The sequence below is a fragment of the Delphinapterus leucas genome, chromosome 3 (assembly GCF_059928025.1).
Source record: "Delphinapterus leucas isolate spDelLeu-1000000601 "Yukka" chromosome 3, BTC_Dleu_Yukka2, whole genome shotgun sequence".
Classification (NCBI taxonomy): Eukaryota; Metazoa; Chordata; class Mammalia; order Artiodactyla; family Monodontidae; genus Delphinapterus; species Delphinapterus leucas.
In genome coordinates, this window is record NC_143131.1 from 124,072,954 (window position 1) to 124,099,282 (window position 26,329).

Below are 26,329 nucleotides of genomic sequence, written 5' to 3' on the forward strand. Positions count from 1 at the left end.
ACTCAAGGTGCTGCCCCTTCTAAAATGTTTTACACGCCTAGTTTAATCCATATTTTATAAATTTCCATGGCCATACAACTAATAAGTGATAGAATTTAGGAGTTAAGCCCAGGATTGTCTGCCTCTAGAGCTGACCTCTTTGCACTGTTCCATGCTTGCTCTTGTAGAAGATGATGGACTTAAGTTTTTAAGGTAAAATCTGTAGGACTCTTATGTGAAAGAGTCTTGTTCTACAGGGCCACAAGGGGTACACTAAATAGAAAATGAAAGTCACAGAGAGGAAAAATTTCAGTTTCATAGAAAAAAGACGACTTTGGTAGTCACCGTGGTCCAAGGAGTGGGCTCTACTGTGAGTCCTTGGGTTGGAGGATCCGAACAGAGATTTTAGTGAGTGACACTGGGGGTGGATTTCAGTATCAGACGTGTGGTTGAATGAGGTGACATCTCATTCCAACCTGAGAGTCAGTGCTGCTCTACATGGTTGTCCATTTCACCTCCAGTGAAAAATATAAAGGAACTATCTCATAAAAGAACGTACAACTCCCTTAAAGGAGCATGGGAAGTAAATATTACTTAAAAATATTTGTTCTTTGCATTTGCCTTTTGGAATGCCAAGATATATACTTCAAACTAACAAAAATAAAAACGTTAGGCTCTGGTCCTTTATCGACTTGGTGTATTAGAAGAACCTAACAACATTTGGCTGCCTGAGTGTGGGCAGAGGAAGTCACTAGAGACTTCAGGGGAGAATGGGAGTGTCACTGAGGAGCTGTTATTTTAAAATGGTTTTGTAGAGTAGGGACCAGACTGGGGGCCCTGCCTGCCTTTTGCCTACCGGCATGGCTTTGTGTCCTCTCCCATCTTTTCCCCCTTAAAAAAAAAAAAGCTTCTTTTCTTTTGTTCCTTCAGTTCTTTCTCTCCCTGTCTCCCTTTCCCTGATCACAGTGTCAACGTGCTTGCAAGGACTGGTTACTGTTTAACTTTTTCATCTGGACCCTTGAAGGCTCCAGAGGCAACAGAGTATGTAGAACGCTCTGAGCCAGGGCTCAGTTACCAAAAGGCAGTCTAAACATGGACTTTGGGTACTTGCAAAGGAAAGACACCCCAAAATAACAAAGGATGTTTTGGAAGACTTCAGTATTTGGTATTTTAAAAAGCATCCTGGGAATTCCCCAGCAGTCCAATGGTTAGGACTCCAAGCTTTCACTGCTGGCGGTGGGGGAGGGGTGTGGGTTCAACCTCTGGTCAGGGAACTAAGATCCCACAAGCCACGTGGCCAAAAATAAATAAATAATTAATTAAAATTAAAAAAAGTAGAAAATCATCCTTGTTGTCGAGTTCAAAAGGGTGCTGGACTTCCTCCCATGTGTTTTATGAGATAGTGTTTTAAATTTCATACAGTAGAATGGGTAACATAAAGCATTCAGGGTTTCAAGCTTCTAAAGATCTTCATTTGACCCAACATAAAATAAATACAATTATAAAAATGATTATGAACACTGTGCTATGTCTAGCTCAAGTTGACCAAAGAATTGAAGAAAAATGGGGTCTCTTCTGGTTTCCGTGGAGATGTCTGGTTTTGTCAGAAATAGTTGAGGTCTAATACAGAACAGACTGGTGGTTGCCAAGGGGGAGGGGGGCTGGGGGAGGGATGGAGTGGGAGTTTGGGGTTAGCAGCTGTAAGCTATTATATGTAGGATGGATAAACAACAAGGCCCTACTGTAGAGCACAGAGAACTATATTCAATATCCTATGATAAACCATAATGGAAAAGAATATGAAAAAAGAGAATGTATATATATATATGTATAACTGAATCACTTTGCCATACAACAGTATTTAACACAACATTGTAAATCAACTATACTTCAATAAAAAAAATAAACAGCTGAGGTCTAGAAATATAATGAGTTAGTTCAACAAATATTTATGTTATTTACTCTGTGACAGGCCTTGCTCAGGATGCTGGGGATTCAGCCAAAAACTCGGGACTCAGACCTCTCCGCCGTGGTGCTTACACTCAAATTGGGGTCTAGGATATCTCATTCCTGGGATTCAGGGCCAATATCTTCGTTAGGTGTTGACCAAGTTAACCTGACCTTTACCTGTCTGCAGTGTTTGAGAACCAGTCCTAAAGTTTCGGAATGTCTCTGTTAGCATACTATGTAATCTGTTAATACTGCTCTCCTCTCCCCCCACCCCTGCCCTCCTCTTCAGGGAGAAAAGTCATGGAGCTGAAAAGAAGAGAGAAAATAACCTCCAAAGCCTGGTGATTTTGCATCACAGCAGTTGGTAACAAGTTGTGGAACCTGACTGTGATTTTTTTGAAAAAAATGACAAGTGGAAGTAATAGTCAAGTGGAGAGGAACGTGTGTGTTCCTGACAACCACACCAGATCATGACACTGATGGCGCCCCTCCCTGTGTCTCCCGTGGGCCACCAGTTGCATGAATCCAGCTTTTACATGGCCCTCCTCTTTGTACACGCCGTGTTGAGATGGATGCCTCTTCTCCAGAACAAACTAACTGCTGACCTGTATGCAGCTGGACTCTTCAGAGTTTAAACCCAGTTTAAACGGTTTCCTAAGGTGAGGAGAGTGTAAGAAGAGCTGCTTCTCTTCTGAAGGATGAGAGGTTTGATGCCAATAGGGTCAAAGGTTGTGTTCTAGGATTGAGATTAGTTAGGAACTAGGTGATGCTTATGTTTTTCCCAAGAGTCAGAGCAAGATTTCTTTTCTTTTTAATTTCTTTTTAAAATAAAAGTTATATGTGTCCATAGTTCCAAGATTCAAATAGTTCAGCAAGACTTGGTTTGATAAAGAGCTGTCTTACAGCTTTAAATGCTTCCATCTGGTTCTTTTGCTATTTACATCACTATCTTTATTTTATTTTATTTTTATAAATTTATTTATTTATGGCTGCGTTGGGTCTTCATTACTGTACGCGGGTTTTCTTTAGCTGGTTGAGCGGAGGCTGCTCTTCGTTGCGGTGTGTGGGCTTCTCACTGTGGTGGCTTCTCTTGTCGCGGAGCATGGGCTCTAGGCGCACAGGCTTCAGTAGCTGTGGCTTGCAGGCTCAGTAGTTGTGGCGCACAGGCTCAGTAATTGTGGCGCACGGGCTTAGTTCCTCTGCGGCATGTGGGATCTTCCCGGACCAGGACTCAAACCTGTGTCCCCTACATTGGCAGGCAGATTCTTAACCACTGTGCCACCAGGGAAGTCCCTGCTGAGCAATTTTCAATCTTGACATTCACAATTTTTATTACAGGAAGTTTTCTTGCATTATTTCTTTGAAGTTTTCTGGGTTTTTTTCTTTATATTTTCATATTTCTGAATGCCTATTGTTTTGATATTGGGCCACCTGTATTGATTTCTTGATTTATTTATCATTTCTCTACTGTTTTTCTCTTTGTCTTTTTGTTCTTTTGTGTGATGTTTTCTTACATTTTATATTTCAAACCTTCTACTGAGTTTTAAATTTCTCCTATCATTAAAAAATAAATCTAGGGCTTCCCTGGTGGTGCAGTGGTTGAGAGTCCGCCTGCCGATGCAGGGGACATGGATTCGTGCCCTGGTCTGGGAAGATCCCACATGCTGTGGAGTGGCTGGTCCCATGAGCCATGGCTGCCGAGCCTGCGCATCCGGAGCCTGTGCTCCGCAACGGGAGAGGCCACAACAGTGAGAGGCCCGCATACCACAAAAATAAATAAATAAAAATAAATAAATAAATCTAATAGATCTTTTGTTCTTTAAATTGAGGAAAAAATATTTTTCTTGTTTCATGGATGCTATCTTTTTAGCTATAGCTCTGAGTGCTATTCAGTTATGTCTCTAATATTGATAATAGTTTCTCTTTAATTTCTTCTTCCCTCAGAGTCTATTTCCTCCAAAGTGCTTTTATTTTCGAAAAACTTAAAGCACTGTTCTGTCTCTGTGCCTTGTATTAGGTATTGTTTATTTAATTGGGTAAAACGTTGATTGGAAGCTCTGCACACCTCAGCTGGCCTTGTTTACTTTGGTTTTCTGTCTAGAGTGACCTGGCTGGGCTGTTTCCCTGGGATCTTGGAGTTGCCTCATGGCAGGGGTTTTTTGTTTTTGTTTTTTTTTCTTTTTTGGACTGGCTGATTCTCTCAATTTCCTGTTTGGAGGGTATATGTCTGGTAGCTGATGTCCAAGGTGCTGAGTGAGGGAAAGGAATGGGGTTTTCAACATTTAGAATGTAAAATTTCACGTAATTCCTCTGTTTTCAATATGGTTTCCCACCCTTAACTGTGGTTGGTGTCTCAAATACAATGACTTTTAAAAAACATTTTTTTCTTGTGAATGAGTTACCAGTATTCTGCCAGGTTTGGGTGAGGCAGTTGCCTGCTTGTGCCAAGTGGGTGAGGTAATCTGAGGGTCTGATTGCTTCTTAAACAAACTCTCAACCGAGCCACCCATTGCAGCTTTGTCTTAACTCCAGAGATGTGTGCTACTATCCCTTCCAAAGTCTTTTAGGGAATCTGCTCCGCATTTCAGTTTGCTTATCAGCTCTCCCCAGTGCTGACTTAGGATTCAGCTTTTTTAAGTCTCTCAAATCAATTACCTCTTATCTATTTACTTTCCAGTGTCCTTTTATTTATTTATTTTTTTGCAATTGTCTCCTTTCTCATTCTCTTCATCATTGTAATTGGTGTATGCGTTAAATGTCCTTTACTCATCATTTTAGGTTAGGTTTTAGGAGAGAATGGAGCTGATGCCTGTGTCCAATCTCCTACTTTAACTGGAAATCTCCAGAACTGAGATTCTGAACTAATGTCTCAGGACTCCTGGAAGAGTCAGTGATGGATTTTATTTGTACCCCCTGAAACTGTATGAAAATTATGTGTATATTTCCACCCTCACTAAGTCTATAGCTTTTATCAAATTCTCAAAGTGATCTGTGACCTCAAAATCTAAGTATCATTTCTCTAGAGGCCAAGACTATGTTACATTGGGAAGAAGATGGCGTAGGTTTGAAGATACTCAAACTCGGGAGAATATTAGACCAGCCCCAAACTTTTCAATGCTGCTAATAGATGAAGTTTCCAACAGGGACTGGGCATTCCTTGAAAACTAATTCATTCCTATTCGTCACACCATATAGTCCTAGGTCCAAAGAACCACTGCACTATCCCTGGGGACAGAGCACCTACATGTTGAAATCATAGGTGGAAAGTAACTGATGAAACCTTTGAAATGATCCTTTCAGATGAACAGATTCAAATGCCAGAAGGTCATGGAGATGAGAACAATGAGCCACACACAAGGTGGCAGAATGGTGCAGACTGTGGTGAACTGAAGGGCAGGGGCCTGACCTAAAGGGGGTAGAAGTTACTCAGCACCAGCCGGTGACTGCCCTGTGGGGAAATGAGCCCAATGTGAGGTGAACAAATCGGATTTGCCAAGAGAAGCTGTAATGCTTCTAAAGTGTGATATCTACTTATCTCTCCTTCCTTAAAGTAAAGGTAAAAAAAAAAAAAAAAAAAAATCAGGTAGGTCAAACTGAACACATGTGCAGGCCAGATTTAGCTCACAGACCACCAGTTTGTGAAATCTGATCTACTCCAATCTTCTTTTGCATATTGGGATCCTGTTGCCCAGAATGAGGAAGCTCCCATGTCAGTGTTATCCAAGAGAAGGTTCTAGACTGGTCCTTGGATCCCTGAGGGGAGCCCTGGGTCCTTCAATATAGACCAAAGGGTGGAAATTGGTGGCACTGGAGAGTGTGTGTGAAACAGAGGTAGAGTGTTGGGGGAAAGAGGGGAGGACTCTGGTGAGGAGATAAGATGAAGAGAGAGTGTTGGTTTTGACCATTATAGTTATACTTCTCAGAGTTTGCTGGAAGAGTTATACAAAGTTGGGGGTGGGTGGGAATTGTGAACAAGGCAACAATGACTGAGTAGTTTTAAAAGATTCTAGAAAGGTTCAATGCTGTCCAATAAAACTTTCTGCAATTATGGAAATGTTCTGTATCTGCGCTGTCCAATATGGTAGCCACTAGCCACATGTGGTTACTGAGTACCTGAAATGTGGCTAATTCAACTGAAGGACTGAATTTTAAAATTTAATTTAATTTAAATTTAGAAGCTACCTGTGGCTACTGAACTGGGCATTGCAGAACAGACCAATATATCCTGAAGTGTGTTATGTCTTCCTTTGCAAGTGACATGTGGTTAATTAAGACAGAAAAACATGTCTGTATTTGTAGCTACACCCACCCTCTAGACAGAGAGACAGACACACACACACACACACACACACACACACCAAACCATGATTTCATGGATACTGTTGCCTGGCTGAGACCAAGTTTAAAAAAGGAGTAAGTTAAAGAAAAATGTTAGTAAACATTTTTAGTAAATGTATTTAATAAATAGTATATGGGTGGTATATACATAAGGCAAATATCATAAAGGTCATACAAATGACTGAAATTTGGGAAACAATGAACTATATGGATTTTTATCAAGCTGTGGTCTTACATACCACTGATAATTCATAAAGTATTGTTTCACTATAAAAAGTATCGCGTCAGAAAGTAAAATAAGTTTGGGAAATTTTCAAACAGGTTTGTTGTTGTTTCTGTTTGTTTTAACTGCAGAACTCTTTGGAGTCTTTTGTAAGTTGAGATGAATGTGAATCTCTAGGACAGGAAGCTAGAATAGAGCATTTCTCAAACATATTTGACCAAGGAATGACCCCTCTCCCCCCCTTTTTTTTTTCTTAATTGTCATCATTGTTTTGAGGGAGGCTAGTTTTCCTTAGAACCCCTGAGAGACCCAGCTTGGAGCAGAGCCACTGAAACTTCTGTGCCTCTGTACCCTACAGAAACCTGTCCTGAGCCCAGTGTGGAGGGTGGGTGGCTCGCTCTGGGGCAGCTGGTTTTTCCAGCTTCAGGGCCCCGGAAAGTGGAGGAAGACATTCTTTGGGAGATTGATGACTCAGTCAGAAGCACCTGTTAAGAAAGGTAGCCCCAGATCTTGGCCACTGCCAAATTGTACGGTAGCTGGAAAAGGGAAGAGGATGCAGTAGAGAGAACAGTACCTCAGGAGACACCTTGCCAGTTTCTAGTTTAACCAACCATTAACCTGAATTTGACCTCATGGCAACTTGAAAGTGGAGAGAGTGGAAAGAGCACAGGCTTTGCAGTCTGAAAGACGTGGGTATGAATGCCAGCCATGCCACTTACTAGTTATGTGACCGTGGGCAGGTCTCCATGGCTTAGCCTTTCTGTTCTTATCTGGAAACTGAGAATGATGGTAATAGTAACTAACATTCATTGAGTCTCCACTATGTGCCGTGCAGTCACTCAACTAGACTCTGGGCAGACAGGTGAGATGCCTGCTCTCAATGAGCCTGCATTTTAATTAGAGCATAGGAAGAGATAGGCAGTACACAGATAACATAGAGACTTGCAAATTGTGATCCACACATGATGGAAAGTAACTGCAGGGTTGCAAGTACCCACTTTAGCTGAGGTGAAAAGGGATGGGCTTCCTGTATAAGTGACACTTAAGGGATGGGCTTCCTGTATAAGTGACACTTAAGCTGAGGATGATTATGTTTATTGCGTCCTTACCACGAACCGGTCACCTACCTTTAAATGCAGGGCCTCACTGGAGGTAAGCACCAGTGTTATCCTCACTTTATAACTGAGAAAACTCTGGCACAGAGAGGTTAAGTATCTTACCCAAGGGCACACAGCCTAGGAAAGGGCCAAGTAGGGACTTTAACTAGGACTTTCCGACACCAAGTCCCCTACTCCTTTTTTTTTTTTTTTTGCGGTATGCGGGCCTCTCGCTGTTGTGGCCTCTCCCGTTGCGGAGCAACAGGCTCCGGACGCGCGGGCTCAGCGGCCACGGCTCACGGGCCCAGCCGCTCCGCGGCATGTGGGATCTTCCCGGACCGGGGCACGAACCTGTGTGCCCTGCATCGGCAGGCGGACTCTCAACCACTGCGCCACCAGGGAAGTCCCCCTACTCCTTTTTTCATTCTACTTATGTTACAACATGTGCTAAAGCTCTAATAAGAATACATGTGAAGTGCTCAAGCTGCTTATTCAATAACAGCCCTGCCCTTAATCCCACTCCTCCACGTCTAATCTTTTGGGATGTCTTTCCTGGGGTCTTGAGGTTAAGCGACTAGAGAGCTTGATCCTGGAGGATTTCTACAATGAAATAAATCTAAATGAGTTTCTGCAGCTGGGACTCCACCCCTTTCTAGACCACAGCCCAGCAAATGGGCAAGGGAAGTAGGGATCCGTTCAGGGCAGGAAGACATTAATCCTTACCTAGACTTCCAGGTGAGCTCAACAGAGTGTATTGTTCCAGGAACGAGAAGCCATTGCCCCAAGGACTAGGTCCCTTAAGGCGGGTTTCGGAACCCTGCCCTGTCCCCCACCTCCTTTTCCCATTCTCGCATGCTCCTTAATATCCGGCTTTGCATCTCCTGAGAACTGGAGCCTCGGAGATGAAAGCCAAGAAAACGCGACGAGCCATCGGCGGCACTCACTCAATTGATTTTTACACAAAATTTGCCTTCATGAACGAAGGATGGAAAAATGATCCCATAAATAATGGATAACAAAAACAAATGCAGGGAGGAAATCAATAGTCACACACTTGATACCGCAGGGAGATGGGAGAGGAAAATATGGAGCCCGCTCCGGCTAAACAACACCCCAGGGAACCCCTTCCAGCTGGGGAGGGAGAGGCACACGTTGCCGTAGCAGGCCTCAGGGGACAGTGAGCTGGGAGAGTTTGTCTGAGCTTCTCTCAATGTGTCAGAGTCGATCTCAGGACAAAGGAACTATCTGCCCCTCAAGGATCACCCTGATTTGCCGCCCACAGACCAGGGTACCTGCCCTGGTTCTTTTCCTGAGCCGTCCACAGCCTCAGGAGCTCCATCTTTCAGAGATGCCAAAAGGCTTCCATGCTCTCTCTGAGCTTTTCCCCTTTTTCTATTCACAGCACGTTGCCTCCAGATCTGGTTACCTGCTCCCGTGCTATGGAAGCCCCGTGAGTGGTGTGGGGTTAGGGATTTGAATCCTGGTTCTACCATTTCTTCTACCTGTGTGACTGGCTCTTGGTAAGTCATGTAACCTCTCTGAACTTTCGGTTCTTCATCTGTAAAATGGGGCTAGTAAAATCTTTTATGCTGGTAGGAAGGATTAAATGACTTGATGTGTGTAAAGTGCCTGGCATATAGTAAATGCTCAAAATAGGGCAGGTAAAATCACCCTCGCCTGATCCCCCGAATCTGTGCCCTTCCTCCATGCTCACCTCCACTGACTCCAGGGCTTCACTGCCTCACGATTGCATGGGTCAGTAGCCTCGTAATTAGTCTCCCTGCCTCTGGCCTCTTTCTTTTTTTTTTTTTTTTTTGCTGTATACGGGCCTCTCACTGTTGTGGCCTCTCCCATCACAGAGCACAGGCTCCGGACACGCAGGCTTAGCGGCCATGGATCACGGGCCCAGCCTCTCTGTGGCATGTGGGATCTTTCCGGACCGGGGCACGAACCCGTGTCCCCTGCATCAGCAGGCGGACCCCCAACCACTGCGCCACCAGGGAAGACCCTGGCCTCTTTCCTCTTGGGTTGTTGCTTCTCACAATCTTCATCCTCCTGAAAAATACGTCTGATCATATCATAACTTTTTTTTTTTTAGTTTTAATCATACTCAATTTGTTTGACTAGGTGTTACATTCACATGGTCCCAAATTGAAAAGGTGCCAAATGCTATACAGTTAAAATCCCTTCTACTTCTCTTCCCATCCACCCAGCACTATTATCAATTTCTTGTGTGTCCTTCCAGAGAAATTTTACTAATTATAAGCATATGTATTTTCTTATTTATGTATGTGTGTATCAGTACGTATTTATGTATATGTGTTTTCATGTATTCTTTTTTTCTCAAGGTGGTAACAAACTATGCATACCGTTCTATGCTCTTCTTATTATACTTAATATATCTTGGAGCTTATTCCCTGTCAATATATAAGGAGTTTATTCTCTCTCTCTCTCTCTCTCTCTCTCTCTCTCTTTTTCTTTCACAGCTTCCCATTTTATTCCATTCTAGGGACGTATCATAATTTATTCAACCAATCCCTGTTCATGGAATTGAAGTTTTTTTCCAGTCTTTTGCTTTCACAAGCAATGCTGTGATAGGTAACATTGTACCTATGCGACTTCACAACTTATCTCTAGGATAGATTACTAGATGTGTCATTCTTGGGTCAAAGGGGATATGCATTTGTACTTTTGATAGATATTGCCAATTTGTTCTCCATAAAGCATATGCCTTGAGCGTACCCAACAGCAATGTGAGAAAGTGCCTCTGTCTCCCACTCTGGCCTGCATTCCCAGGATGTCTTCACCATGCCACACAAGTCCCTTTACCCATCTTTCAGCCTCCACTCCACGTGCTCAGGCTCTGCATGGATTCTCCGCTCCAAACATTCAGAGGTATCCCTGTTTCCCCATTGTGTCATACTCTTTCCTGCTGCCATAACTCTCACATGCTGTTCCCTCTCCCTGGCAAAATTCCATCCATCCTTCAAGTCCTTACTCCAAGGCCACCTCCTGTGTGATGCTTCCCTGTCTTCCGTGGGCTGAGTCAGCCAGTAGCTCCTTTCTCTGTTCTCCCACATGACATGCCATTTGTATAGCACTCATCACACATGTCATGTTTGTTGATGTACTTATTCTCCAGGTCTTAACTCATCTGTGTAACCTCAGTAAGAACTGGAAGCGCTGAGTTAATATTTACTGGAGGGACATGCAAGGCACTACACTAAACTGTACTGGGGATACAGCGAGAAAAAAGGCAGGATCCCTGCTCTTGAGGAACTTGCAGAGCTTATTAGAACTCTTTGATCTTAGATAAGTGGATAGCTGTTCATTTTAATCATTTTTATAGCTGTCGCAGAATTCATGTGAACCTTACAGTGAACTCTACACAGAGGTTAGGGAATGTATATGTGCCCTAGAGTTAAAGGAATATGCACATAAGCAAGCCCATCCTCATCTTAAATAGGTTTTCTTTTCTTTTGCCTTCCACCCTCCTTCCCTTCCTCCCTCCTTCTCTCTTTCTTTTCTTCCTTCCCTTCTTCCTCCCTCCCTCCCTCCCTCCCTCCCTTCCTTCCTTCCTTATTTCTTTCCTTCCCTTCTTTCTCTCTCACTCTCGCTCTTTCTGAAACAGGTAAGGGAAAAATGGCTTTGCCCAAGTATATAGGAACCTTTGAAATGTCAGGTGCATATGCCAAAAACACATTGTGCTGCTTTCTGCTTCTAATATATGTATTTCACTTTAAGACCAAATCAGAGAGCTCTCAGGAAGAAGTGATAGCGAATACAGTTTATACTTCAAGAAACCACAGTAAGGTAAAGGAAAAGTTATAGGAAGGAGAAAACATTGACATGAGACAGAAGCCAATCCTGAGAAGTGAAGCTTGAGCCCTGCCAGCCCCAATCGCTTCACTGAACTGGAAGAGAATTCTGAGCTTCTCATTCTCTTGGCTACCCGATTTGAAACCCCAAAACTAGCAGAGGAGCTTGATCCTTAATGTGAATTATTATTTTACAAATTATGAAGAAGAGCAATATCTCTCTATTTACTGAATGTCATAACAAAAGAGATAGGAGGGAAACCAAGACATTGTCTACCCAAAGAGCCCAGCATTTGGACAGTGTAAAATCACTAAATAGTTCAGCATCTATTTGAAAGTATAGTGTTTTGTAATTTTGACAGAACCGTCTTAGTCTGGCTGTCTGTAGCACAGAATTTTAAAAAGATGCTTGCCTTCGTGAGGATCTATTTCTAGGAGAAACGGGAGTTGGGTAGAAACGCTGGGCAGGAGAAAGAGGGCTGTCTAATTAGAGAACCTCGTGTTTACTCGGATGTTAAACTTTCATGAGCCTGCCGAGGGTCTAACCATTTTCTAGTAATATCTTTCTTTCTCTGTGCCCACACACGTGCTCTAACTATACAGATCTGTGCCCTGTATGCCCATGGAAAGGGAGACCATTGTGTCTGAGGTGATCATGACATATTGACAGAAAGAAGAATGGAGAAGACAAATGTAGCCCCATGAACTGTTGCAGTAAGGTTGGTCGTGTCTGGTTTGTCTTGTTCAGAATAGTTGGAGACTCCAGCCCAGCAGCACGTGGGAGAGGCTGCAGCCTGACAGGACTGAGGTGGGATGAGGCAAGGAGGAGGAGGGCTGATTCCAAAGGATACCACCACTCATGATTTGTTTGTTTGTTTCTGACCTTACTACAGGGAGGATTTCATGCCGTTTACCATGGTGCACAAAATTAAAACAAAGCATGCTTAGTATGACTGGGAGACAGAATAGCATGATAAATAAGAGAGTGCTTGGGTTGGTATCTAGGCTCTGCTACCCCCTGGCTACATGACCATGGGAGAGTGACTTCAGCTCTGTGGGTCTCAGTGTCCTGATCTTTTTTTTTTTTTTTTTGCAGTACGCGGGACTCTCACTGTTGTGGCCTCTCCCGTTGCGGAGCACAGGCTCCGGACGCGCAGGCTCACGGGCCTAGCCGCTCTGCGGCATGTGGGATCTTCCACGAACCCATGTCCCCTGCATCGGCAGGCGGACTCTCAACCACTGCGCCACCAGGGAAGCCCTCGGTGTCCTGATCTTTAAGATGCAGGTCAATCATTGTGCTTACCTCCCAGGGTTGTTGTGAGGATTATACCAGAAAATAATGTAAAGGAGCAGAACAATGCTTGGCACGTGGTAAGTGCTTACTATGTGTCAGCTACTATAATTCCTTTGCCATTAGTTCCTCTGAACCCCAAGAATTAGGGTAGGCAAGTAGGTAGTTATAGAGAACAGAGCTCTGTGTTTTATGTGGCTATTGAGTGAGAGCCTCTGCAAGTGCTTATTGGCAAGACAGACTCCTATGGATGAGTTATGTAAGTGGCATCCCAGAGGTCCCGGCATGGATACAAACCAATTAAGTTAAGCACTTACCGCAGTCACAAGTGCAACTCATAGGTTTAAAAGTGGGTAGAGAGGATATGTGAACTTGGCTTTGCAGAACTTGGCTTTGTCAAATCTACTAGAAATACAGCCCGTGAATACTTCACTCTTGTTCTTCTAAATTCTGGAATACTTTTTGTCGAATGAAGTGTAGAATTCTGGCTCTATTTTTTCCTAAGCTGTGCAATCTTGGAGATCTATTTATATCTATTATATTTATACTCTCTTAAGACTCAGTTTCATTATCCATAAAAAAGGTTCAGTGTAGGAATCAGAAATCACCCTAAGAATTTTGAAGCACAGAGATTTATTACTGGGAATGCAGTACTTACAAAATTGTTGGAAGGGCAGAAGGCGTGGGCTGTAGGTTGGACATGTAGGGATGGCTCTCAGAATATTATGGGAGCTATGACCTTTGTCACAATCTTGACAGTGAGTAACTGGCAGCTCACTGGAACAACTGAGGTCCAGAACATATCATCTTGCTGCTATCCAGGAATCAGGAAAGCCTCCAGTGCCAATCCAATGTCCATTGTGGACACTAGATCACTGAAACCAGCTGCCACTACCACTACAACTGCCTATGGAAGCTGGAGATGAGACCTTAGTGTCTCCATACTTTTTCTTGCCAGCTGAAAACAGCATAATAGCAGGAAATTGCCCTTCACTTTATTTCTGCCTTCTAAATCTTGCCTGAGCATATCTACTTCATGAAATCTATCTCACATCTAGAGTCCTACAAGGGAGGCTGGAAATGAATGATTAGCTTTCTAGCCTCTCCAAAACAGGAAGCTACCTTAAAGAAGATGGAGATTGAGACTCCCCTGGTGGTCCAGTGGTTAAGACTCCACACTTCCAATGCAGGGGGCGAGGGTCTGGTCCCTGGTTGGGGAACTAGGATCCCACATGCCGCATGGTGTGGCCAAAAGAAAAAAGAAGATGATGGAAATTGATGCCAAGTAACAACTGAACCATATCCAGACCAGAAAATAATAATAGTAACTATGTCATAGAGTCATTGTGAGGGTTAAATAAGATAATGAAATAGTTTGAACACTAGCAAAAAGTAGACAATCATGGGGGCTTCCCTGGTGGCGCAGTGGTTGAGAGTCCGCCTGCTGATGCAGGGGACACGGGTTCGTGCCCCGGTTCGGGAAGATCCCACATGCCGCGGAGCGGCTGGGCCCATGAGCCATGGCCGCTGAGCCTGCGCGTCCGGAGCCTGTGCTCCGCAACGGGAGAGGACACAACAGTGAGAGGCCCGTGTACCGCAAAAAAAAAAAAGTAGACAATCAATAAATTAATTATTTCTAGCACTACTCCTTCAGTGGGATACAATGCTTCATCTTCTAAAGATAACCAAAGGGAATGATTCTTTCTTCAGATGTCGGGCTGAATTTCCTGCAAGGATAGGAGAATTCTCTACCAGCCTAGTGTCCTCAGTGTAACCAATGGTTCCCTCCCTACCTGAGGTCATAGCACAGGTGCCTATAATAGCCCTCCTTGTCTATATGTCAGTGCTTCAGGGAAAGTTTCCAGGCCATTCCTCCAGTTCTCCATTCAGCCCCTTCACACCCCCACTCCCCATTCTGGACTCTAAGTTCCCATCCTGTTGCTTCAGGCCAAATTCCTAATTCTCTGCTTGCCCCTGTCATGGTGAGATCTGAGTAGAATGAATTATTTGCTTCATCTTTGTTTTATCCCCAGTCAGTACTGTTCCTATTTCATACCTAGCCCAGGCCTTTGAACCCTGTACTAAGCGTGGAGCCTAAGGCCCCACTAGTCATCAAGGAAACTATACATAATTAGGTAAAAGATGGAAGAAAGTACTGAGAATTCCAAGACAAAGCTCTAACAAAATAGGTTGGTCTATGACAAACACAGAGAAAATTTATCTTTAATGTCTTCCAAACCCTGTTTTGTTGTTCGGTATTTTCCACTTACATATTGAACTTGAGAGTTGCCCTTTTACTTGGTATCATAACAGATATTCTCAACCAGGGTTACTTGTTCTACATCTCATTTTTGTCAGGGTTTTATAAAGTGGCCAGTTGGCTCAGGGATTCTCAAGACTGCTTGTGCCTCACCTCAGCTCAGTTGAATCTGAATCTCAAGGGGGACAGCTGAGGTCTGGGCAGCAGTATATTTTAAAGCTCTCCAAAGATAATAATTATAATGTGCAGCCAGAGTTGAGAACCACAGGGCTGGCTAATCTGACAATCTGACTGGGGTTGACATGACAACGCGTGCAAAGGTCTTAATATACTGGCCCAACTAGGGCAGTTCTGGTTCTCTTTCCCAAGGACTGTCTTCAGGCAATGCCATAGTCAAAAAGTAAGTTCATGATGGCATCTCCAGGCCCACTGGCAGGAGAAAGTGATAGGTGAAGCTCTGGGGTCAGGACAATATTTTAATATCCCTCAGGTTATACCGTTTAAGCAGGTGACTTTTACACCTATTCACAAAACTAGTTCTGGCAGTTAACATTTAATTCTTGATAAAAAATTTTTTTTCTATAAAATGAAATTATACTTTTAATTCTCTATTCTTCTGTGTAACCCCAGGCAATTACCATTTTGTGTAATCTCTGACCCCTGATTTCTTCATTTATTCAATAGGGATAATAATAGTAAGAGAGTTGTACTGTGATAGTTATATGTGATTGACAACATATATAAAATATCTGGCATATTAGAGATGAAAAATATATTTGATCTACTATTACTATTATTGAATTATTAGTGTTTATAAAACTAGGCATAATGTTTATAAAACTAGGTGATGTCAGCAGGTAAATTGGACATTTTCTGGATAAAGAAGATGTGGCACATATATACAATGGAATATTACTCAGCCATAAAAAGAAACGAAATTGAATTATTTGTAGTGAGGTGGATGGACCTAGAGTCTGTCATACAGAGTGAAGTAAGTCAGAAAGAGAAAAACAAATAACCGTATGCTAACACGTATACGTGGAATCTAAAAAAAAAATGGTTCTCATGAACCTAGGGGCAGGACAGGAATAAAGATGAAGACATAGAGAATGGACTTGAGGACACGGGGAGGGGGAAGGGTAAGCTGGGACGAAGTGAGAGAGTAACACTGACATATATACACTACCAAATGTAAAATAGATAGCTAGTGGGAAGCAGCTGCATAGCACAGGGAGATCAGCTCGGGGCTTTGTGACCACCTAGAGGGGTGGGATAGGGAGGGTGGGAGGGAGACGCAAGAGGGAGGGGATATGGGGATATATATATATATACATAGAGCTGATTCACTTTCTTATACAGCAGAAATTAACACAACATTGTAAAGCAATTATACTCCAATAAAGATGTAAAAAAAAAACTTATTTGATATAAAAAATAATTGGACATTCTCAGTTCTGTGATCAGTGGAAGAAATAGAAATGTGTCCTCTCTGGGAACCGGTGGAGTACTACTTAACATGGAGTAACCCTCATGGAAATTTCCAATAAGGATGGCAAGTTTAGGGTTACCTGCTTGGCTTGTTTATCCAAGTTGAACTGCTCCTGCTTGTGAGCTGCAGAACCAATGAAGTAGGTAACATGTTCTGAGTTGTTTGCTTCACCACTTTTCACATGAAATGGATTATCAAAGTTCATTATATGAATGAGGCTAATATAGATGCAGGGAGAGAAAGGGTGATGGAAAATCCAAGGTGTTCTAGTTACCATATGTTCACAGCAGCATGAATGAAGACCTTGAAAATTTGGAAACGACTCACGTGTAGCCATACGCAAATGCCAAAATAAGCTATGGTGTGTTCACTCAATTTACTGAGCTTTAATGGACATTTAGATGTGTGCCAGGCACTGAGCTAGTGCTAGGAAGAAAAAGATACATAAGACACAGGCACAGCCCTCAAGAGGTCAAGGACCCCTGGGGCGATTGATAAATAAAGAAATAATTATTAAACAGTGTGATCGAAAGTAATGGTTTTTGGACTATTTGATAACATTGAAAGAATAAGGAAACATTAACTTAAAAATGTAAGATATGGGCGTCTCGCCTTCTGAGATGGCCCACACTCTGTCTGTGCAGTGTGTTTCTCCCTCGGCTTCTCTTAATTTCTGAGATGACCCCATGCCCTGGGGCCGCTCTCGCCTTTTGAGACGGACTGCATTCTGTCTATAGAATGTGTATCTCTCTAAATAAATCCTCTTCTTACCTAAAAAAAAAGGTAAGATATGCAGTGACGTATAGAGTATAATTCTCTTGATATTAAAACTTGCCTAGAAAAAGACTGAAAAGAAATACAGTATATCAAATCATTTTGCTGGACACCTTAAACTTATACAGTGCTATATGTCAATTATTTCTCAAAAAAACTGAAGAAAAATAAAAAGTGCATGGGACCAGAAAAAAAAAAGAAAAGAAAATTGATGGATTAAGATTCCTGTAATTTGCAAATTAGAGAAAGCTTACCCTACTGTCAATGCAAGAAGTTCTAACTAATAAAATGAATGTATTTAAAAGATTAATTAATTAAAAAATATAGCATATAAAAATTCTGGCTAGTAATTTTATTAAGGTGGTGGTATTATGGCTAGGGTTTCCCCTTCAGTTCTCTAGTTCGAAAGTTTCTCTATTTTTTAGATATATTTTTTCTTAATGAATTTAAGCATAAAATACTTTTGAAAGTCCTGAATCAAACAAATATGATCCACCTTCTATCTATTTACTCGCCCCAGCCTCATACTTGCCTCAGTTCATACGTTTCCGAGACACAAACTTAGGAGCAGATATTTTCTATGGGAGGTGATCCCGGGAAGACTGACTGAAAGAATGAGGAAAGTGAGACACAATGAAGAAAAGTTAATACACACAGCGTGCACTTGTGAGCTGGTTATCACTGGAGCAACTGGAGCTCAGCCTCCCTCGCAGGCCTCTGAGGAACCACGTGATCTGTGCTTCAGCTGAACGGTCCCTCTGAAAGATGGGAAGCTGGGCATTTATCCACTGACATCTATGCACCATTGACTGAGGATTGCTCTTGGAAACTTCAACTCCCTCCCAACTTCCAGGCTCTGCTGTGCCAGGGCTAAGCGGCCACCCTTAGCCTTGGAGAAAGCCTGCAAGTAGAGTAGCAGAGAGACACCAGAGGGAGAACTAGATGCTGACCATGTGTGCTGAGCTATCCACTGCTGCACTGAAATCAGGTGCACAGAAGGCGTGGGCAGGGCACGCAAAGCCCCTGCAGTATCCAGACATGTTCAACTTCAAGGGTCTCTCCTCGCTGCTGTTTAATGTTTATGAAAAGCTTAGAAACCTGAAAGGCAGGCTTATCGTGTTTCGAACTAGCACACAGTTGGGAGATGAGAAAAAATTCAATGAATATCAAGTTCTGAAATATCTCGAGAGGTTGGACTGATGGACCAGATTTAAGAACGGAATTGAAATAGTGAGAAATGCACATTAAAAATGTATACATAGTTCCAAACAATTGCAGAGGCAAAGGACTGGAAAACATGGTTTAACAAAAGAAAATTTTATGCAACAAAACACATGTGGGTTTGAGTCAAGCCTTAACATGAAATATGAACCAACAGAAATTTCATCTCACACTGCAATGTCTGCACTGCCTGTGGGGAGTATAAGGCCCATGGTATTCTGAATGAACTAGCCAGCAGGAGTGCTGGGCTGGGTTGTGGGCACCCACCTTGAAGTGGGGCATAGACCAAGTGGAGAGTGGGTACCGGAGAATCGTCAGCGTTGGCCCCCCAGTGAGGGGGAGTCAGAAACCATTCACTTTGGGCTGAAGGCACTGAGGATTTTCACCTAGAAAGAGAAGCCTCAGAGAGTCAGGAGGGGATGGGGAACACGAGAGCTTACTTCAGGTATCTCAGGGGTTCCTGAGCGGGAAGCAGTGAGAGACTGTGTGGCACGATGGTAAAAAGCATGGGGTATTGAGTCAGACACACCTGGATTTGTTGGAATCCCATTCCAGTGTTTACTGATGACCTTGCTCAGGTCATCTGAAAGATGAGAACACTAAAGATACCCACGTCACATGGTTGTGAGTGGATTAAATGAGATGTGTATGTAAATTGCTTAGCATAGTACCTACCTACAGGTGTGCTCAAATAACGATGATAGTTAGAAACCCACTTACAAGAGGAGTTAGACTTGGTTTCTTTGGCCACAAATTGGTGAATTAAGACCACTAGAAGTTAGTAATTTGATGTTAATCTACAGAAGGTCTCTGGCACCATCAGAATGGTCCAAACATTGGATAGGCTCCCTTTGGAATAGTGGTGTCCCTGACACTGGATGTATGTAGTCAGCCAGATGGTCTCTGGCTGAACCCTTAAAGGAGATTAGAGAGCTCTTTAAGTCTCCTACATCTAGGGTTTTCTCTAGGCTTTTGCTGCCCCCTGTGACTGGCATGGAGTCACCAGTGGCAAGGGTTTCCTTGGGAACCATGAGGGGCTTAGAATTCTGTATCTGAACACTGCATCCCAGAGGAAAGAGACAAGCACTGAAGCAGTCTCCCCCATAATAGTATTCATTTAAAAAAAACCTGTCTAATTAAATATTAACCCCAGAGATGGATCATTAATGGGTCTCTTATGTAAACTTTGTACATCTCATAACCAACCGGGAAAGGACTTAGGTAGAACATTCCAAGGAAATTAAATCTATATACCTGTCTCTTTCTTCCATGCCATCACTAACAAACGGCACAGAGGGTGGTCCTGGGCTCACCGCCCTCTCTATATCTCCTTTATTGACCACAGGTGCTTGGGAGGAAGGTGGGGTAGAAGTGTCAGGAGGGAGGGCCCAGGGCCAAACCTGACATCCTCTTTGCACCCATCCTGACTTTCCTTCTCTCCTTCTACATTTTGTCCATCTCTGGAGTCCTAAAATAATGAATTCTTGGGAGGTGATGCAGGCAGAAGTAGTAGGGGTGGTTAAAGAGTTAGGGGATAGAGGTGAGTGGGAGATGGGAACATTTAGTGGAGTAGCTGGGAATCAGGAGACATAGGTTTTTGCCTTAGTTTTGTGATTATGGACAAATCCAGTGATCTTTCTGGGCTCTTCTGGGGGGGAAAAAAGAGGATTTGAACTACAGCTCATGGATTTCTTGAGCAAGTATTTCTGAGCATTTCCGATGCACCTGGGATACAGTAAGGAAAAACGCCCAATCCTGCCTTGGAGGACTTCACAGTATAGCTCAGAGGGTCTCAGTCTGGGGTCCATGTATATCCCTTGTGGTCAAGAAAGGGCCTTCAGGGCACCTGCAAGAACCTTGCCTTTGCACCCTAAATTTGTGAGTATTTGTATTTGTGTTGTGGAGGTGCAAGCAAGTCCTTTGCTTTAATCAAATTCTTAAAAATTTTTTTCATCAAGTTCTTATAGGGATGCATGACCCTCCAAACTATTAAGAATCGCTGGTTCTCTTGCAGTTCTCTGTCATTTGTGTGTCCTTTATCATCTTTGCCCTCTTTGCATATCAACTGTGTGTAATTTAATATTTCTTTAAAGTTGAACGCCGGAGTATATCTGCTTTAACAACAATATTAATGAAATTGTGAGTATGGGTTTGATGAGTGAGCTACATCTCCGTTTCTATCTGTATCTGTATCTCTGTCTCTATTTCTTCTCTGTCTCTGTCTCTATTTCTATCCCTAACTCTATCAACTTTAAAATAAATACAGATCCATGAAAATAAAAGTGTTATCACCCCAATACTCTCCTTACCATCGACACTGCATATTTCGCCAGCAGCGTATTTCTGGAAACGCGGGTCTGGTTATTCCCCCAAATCCATCCCAGCTGTGGGCTTCTTAGGAGTTTTCCACCCACTTTCCATCTACTCCCTCCTCAGCTTCCTCTGGGGCCAGTCAAGGGGCAGATATTAACGTCCCTCCTTTCCACATTGTCGGAGGCAGCTGCCGAACTCCAGAGCTGTCCCCAGACGCCAGCTAGCGGCAGGGAACGCCAAGTTTCCACCTTGAGCATCCCCTCCCCGCCTCCCGGGCCTGCGCGGAGGGCCTTGCCGCCGCCTAGCTGACTTCCGCGTGAGTGACAGGGGCTGGCGGAAGGCTGGCAGTGAGTGGAAGCAGTCCTGACACCCGAGCTGTGTGAGGCGCGCTAATTACACGGGTGTGGGGTCTGGGCCGCTCGGTCCTTTGCTCAGAGGAAGGATGCGATGCAGGCGCGGGGAGCAAGCGGCTCTACAGAGGAAGCAGGGGGAACAGCAGCACCTAGGCGCATCCATAATTTATAAAATGCCAGCAGCAACAAAGACAAAGAGGGACTAGAACCAGGAGAACAGAATAGCATAAAGCTTTTTAATGGTCTTTTTCTATTAATGTCAGATGGGCGACCGTTTTTCAAGTGGGTGGAAGGGTTCCAACGCCTGCACAGTTCAGTCACAAAAGCTAAATGCTGCCATTTACCCCTCCTCTCCCAGCTTTATGGAAGAGCTTAGCTGTCCTCTAAGCCAAGTGTAATATTTGAGGTTCGAGTGGGCCACTGATCCTCCTAGAGAAGCTGCCTGCTCTTTTAGAGGAGTTTCTAGCAGAAGAACTGAAACTGCTCTGTTCTTTTGTAATGATAATATCCCCAGCAATTTAGTATTTCTAACATTTGTAAAAGGCTCTAGAGTGCAGATTTGAAGAGCACAGACTCTGGAGTGAGACCATGGAAACCTACTGACTCTCTCTGTGCCTCAGTTTCTTCACTTTTAAAATGGAGATGATAAAATTATCTACCTCTTGAGACTATTGGGATGATTTGGTGATAATGTATATAAATTGACTTAACAGAGTAAGGGCTTTTTAGCTTAACACTTTCCAGGGGCTTCCAAATTCAGTCTTATTTTTTCTGCTATTCACATTCTCCCAGAAGTAACTGGTCTGCTAAAGTTAGGCGTATATTACCCATGCCCATTAAAAAACTTTTTTTATTTTTTTGCTATATTAGTATCTTTTTTTTTTTTTTTGCAGTACATGGACCTCTCACTGTTGCGGCCTCTCCCGTTGCAGAGCACAGGCTCCGGACGCGCAGGCTCAGCGGCCATGGCTCACGGGCCTAGCCGCTCCGCGGCATGTGGGATCCTCCCGGACCTGGGCACGAACCCGTGTCCCCTGCATCGGCAGGCAGACTCTCAACCACTGCGCCACCAGGGAAGCCCTGTATTAGTATCTTTAAACAACTTCCTATTTTGGAGATTTGTCCATGTCACTACATGTAGCTCTGCTTCATTTATGAATTCTGCTGGACAGAATCCCATAATTGATTTTTCTGTTCTTCTATTGCTCTTCAAAATATATAATAATTAGATCATTCCAATTCTCTTGCTTTACTCATAGTCCCCACTCTGTCTGAATCTCCCCCCATTCTCTCTTTTATGGATTTTCCACTTGGTTTTCTAGTAAGGAGCCTGCACCAGGCCCCCAGAATTATTTTCCCATTGGATCAGCATTTCTTAAGCATCAGATTTAGAAAAAATATATATCTTTGACAAATATTTTCTTCTTACACATTTTCTGGAGGCAAGTTTTCTCTAAGAGTCAGTCTCCCATTGAATCCAGGAACACCTTGGGATCAAGGATACCTTTTATGTCTACTGTATACTCATAAGTAGCCTGTGTCACTGAACACCAAAACTGGAAAAATTGGGCTTCCCTGGTGGCGCAGTGGTTGAGAGTCCGCCTGCCGATGCAGGGGACACGGGTTCGTGCCCCGGTCCGGGAAGATCCCACATGCCGCGGAGCGACTGGGCCTGTGAGCCATGGCCACTGAGCCTGCGCGTCCGGAGCCTGTGCTCCGCAACGGGAGAGGCCACAGCAGTGAGAGGCCCACGTACCGCAAAAAAAAAAAAAAACTGGAAAAATTATCTGACATATTAAGCAGGAACAAGGTAAATGCTTTCAGTTATATTGAACAATAGCTAATCTCCCAAGGTGCTGTGCAAATGTTTTAAGCTCAAAGGAACTTTAAGGGCTCAGTGGATAGAATTAGGCCTACAGAACAAAAAGCAGAATGGTAAAGAGCTAAAAAAGTCAAAAAACAAACAAACAGAAAACGCAACCCAAAAAACCCTAAAAAATATCCATGGTGACAAAGGGAAGAGAAATAGATGCCAAAGCAGGTATCCAGTAACCTCAGATCATTGCTCTCTAGTTTAGATGCCAAGATTACTCATTCCAGTGTGCATTAGTTTCCTAGGGCTGCTGTAACAAAGCACTACAGACTGGGTGGTTTAAACAACAGAATTTTATCGTCTTCCAGTTCTGGAGGCAAGAAGTCCTAGATCAGGGTGTCAGCAGGGTTGGTTCCTTCTGAAGGCTGTGACAGAATCTATTCCAGGCATCTCTCTGAGCTTCGGGTGCTCTTCTATCAATCTTTGGCATTCCTTGGTTTGGAGAAGCTTCACCCTAATCTCTACCTTCATCTTGGCCTCCTCCCTGTGTGCGTATCTCTGTGTCCAAATTTCCCCTTTAATAAGAACACGGTCGTCTTAACTTGATCATCTGCCAAGACCCGATTTCCAAGGTCACACTTACCAGGACTAGTGGTCAGGACTTCAACTTCTTTTTGGTGGACACAATTCAACCCATAACACCATTTATGGGAAGCATTTTAGAGATCTACTAGATTTTTGAAAAGTTTTTACTTTTCAAAAGGATTCACCACATTTGGCCACAAAAAAATCTGTACATGAATGTTCATAACAGCATTGTTCATAATAATCAAAAAGTGAAATCAGGGCTTCCCTGGCGGCACAGTGGTTGAGAGTCTGCCTGCTAGTGCAGGGGACACGGGTTCGAGCCCTGGTCTAGGAGGATCCCACATGCCACGGAGCAACTAGGCCCATGAGCCACAACTACTGAGCCTGCACGTCTGGAGCCTGTGCTCCGCAACAAGAGAGGCCGCGATAGTGAGAGGCCCGCACACCGCGATGAAGAGTGGCCCCTGCTTGCCACAACTAGAGAAAGCCCTCGCACAGAAACAAAGACCCCACACAGCAAAAATAAATTAATTAATTAATAAACTCCTACCCCCAACATCTAAAAAAAACAAAAAAACCCCAAAAAATCCAACACAGATGTGATGCCTCTTAATCAAATATATATGAATTTATTTTTTAAAAAAGTGAAATCAATCTAAATGCCCATCAACTAATAAATGGACAAATTGTGTTATAGCCATAAAATGGAATATTTTTCAGCCATAAAAAAAAATGAAGTACTGATACACGTTACAACATGGATAAACCTTGAAAACATTATGGTAAGTGAAAGAAGCCAGACACAAAAGGCCATATATTGTATGATTCCATTTACATGACATGTCTAGAATAGAGAAATCCTTATAGACAGAGGATAGACCAGTGGTTGCCAAGAGCTGGGGGGAGTAAAGAATAGGGAATGACTACTAATAGGTATGGGGTTTTGGGGGGGATGATGAAATTTTCTGAAATTTGATACTGACGATTGTCTCACTACTTTGCAAACGTACTAAAAAACACTGAATATTATGAGAGGGTGAGTTTTATGGTATTTTAATTATATCTCAACAAAAAATTTTTTTTTAAAAAAGATTCACCTGTATGAGCATGGCTCCTTTAATTAACAGTTATTTTAATACTTGGAAGAACTGAGTACCAAAAAGGCATCTATATGCATGAATAACATTAGAGTGTTAGGAATGATTATCTCTCAGAAGTGGATTAAGGATCATTATTTGTGTTTTTCTTCTTTCTCTATATTTTCCAAATTTTCTACAATAAACATTTACTAATTTTACAATAAAATTGTTTTAAAAGAATTGTTTTCAAGTAGTGTTGAGTGTAGCTAGAGAGCACAGAAATTTAAAGAAGAGCTAAAAGTAATAATAACTGCTAAAATTCACTGGGTATTTACTTTGTGCCAAGTACTGTGTGTTGTTATGCATTGTTCACTAAGACCAAGACAAACTCTCTTTTACACACATAGAAAACGGGATTCGAAAACAGTAAGTAATGGGCTCAAGGAGATGTAACTAGTAAAAAGTGGAGTTGAATTCAAACTCTCCAGCTGGCTGCTTCAAAAGCCAGAACACTTTACTGCCACATTATCATACCTCGAAAGGCTGAAGCTTAGGCAGCAATGAAGCAATTCTGAACTCATTAGCCAATGGGAAAATGAGTACTAGTTAATTTAACAACACCAAACAAAACAATTCCCAAATTATTTACATGTATCTTTGCAGAAATACATCTCTTTGCAAAATGACTCCTGTTTAAGAGTCTTATTTACCTATCACCCTTTTGCTCCACAACTTTTTCTCCATGATTGAGTTTAAAAGGGAAAGATCTTGACATTTCCTTTTGCACACAATTAAGTGATGACTGGGATGCACAAAGGACAATTGTAGTCTGGGATAACAGTGAATTGTGTGAGGTTATTTACTACAAAGGCATTGGGACTCAGCCGGCTGCATGTGCCCAGCACAAAGGAAAGTGGGTATTTGATAGCTCTCCAGTCCTCCTGTCTGGGGATTCAGCCAAATGGAATCATCCAGGCTTAACACACACTTTGGGGTCTGAATTTTCTATTGCAGCTGTCTCCACTAATCAAATGAACTAGGTAAGAGAAGTACGGAGCTCAGATGCTCTATCCATCAATGTCCCAGGCTGAATTTGGGGATTTGAAACTCTAATTTGGAGGAAGGAGGAAGATTGGCCAGAGAGAGGACAACAGCATATTCTGCTGTAGTGTCCGAAGACTTGTCTGTATGTTTAAGCCCAGGAAGGAGATAGAGAAAGAAGGGGCAGGTGGAAATCATAGCCAAAGGAGTGTTGCTGGTAAGGAAAGCCACACTGTAAGGAATCTTGGTTTGAATAATTATTGTTCAAAGATCAACTATATGAGGTCTTATATGCAGCTAGGTACTCCAGGACTTGAATCTCCTAGGGGCTGCGGTGAATGTCCAACCTCTATTTCCTGTTCTAGCACCTCACTTGTCCTTGGGGGACATCCATTTTCCCTCTTGATGAAGCTGTCAATCAAGGCATCTTTGCCTCTTGGACAAATATGTTTGTGATCCAGGCAGGCCACACTGTTCCCTGAGAGCACTACCCTCAAGAAAGAGTTCTTATCAGTTCCTGCCACACAGATGCCCCAAGCTACTTTGGTTTCTGCCCTTTCTGATTCTTTAAGTTTTCTGTGTTTGTGTGAGCTCCTCCATAGCTTTTTAACAAGTGTCCTCCCCCTTTTTTGGCCCAAGTTAACCAGTCAGTCTTTTTCACCTAGCCGATGAGTCCCTACCATGTAAACCTTTCATTGCATG

General features: G+C 43.0%; 1 protein-coding gene across 1 annotated transcript in view; it reads left to right on the top strand.

The window, feature by feature from the left end:
- Positions 1-2,232: 2,232 nt before the first annotated feature.
- Positions 2,233-26,329, top strand: part of TCERG1 (transcription elongation regulator 1) — a 143,288-nt gene continuing 119,191 nt past the window's right edge. Inside the window, exons 1-2 of the mRNA XM_089909458.1 lie at positions 2,233-2,588; positions 8,990-9,107. The gene's annotated coding sequence lies outside the window, so the exon portion shown is untranslated. The remainder of the gene's footprint in view (positions 2,589-8,989; positions 9,108-26,329) is intronic.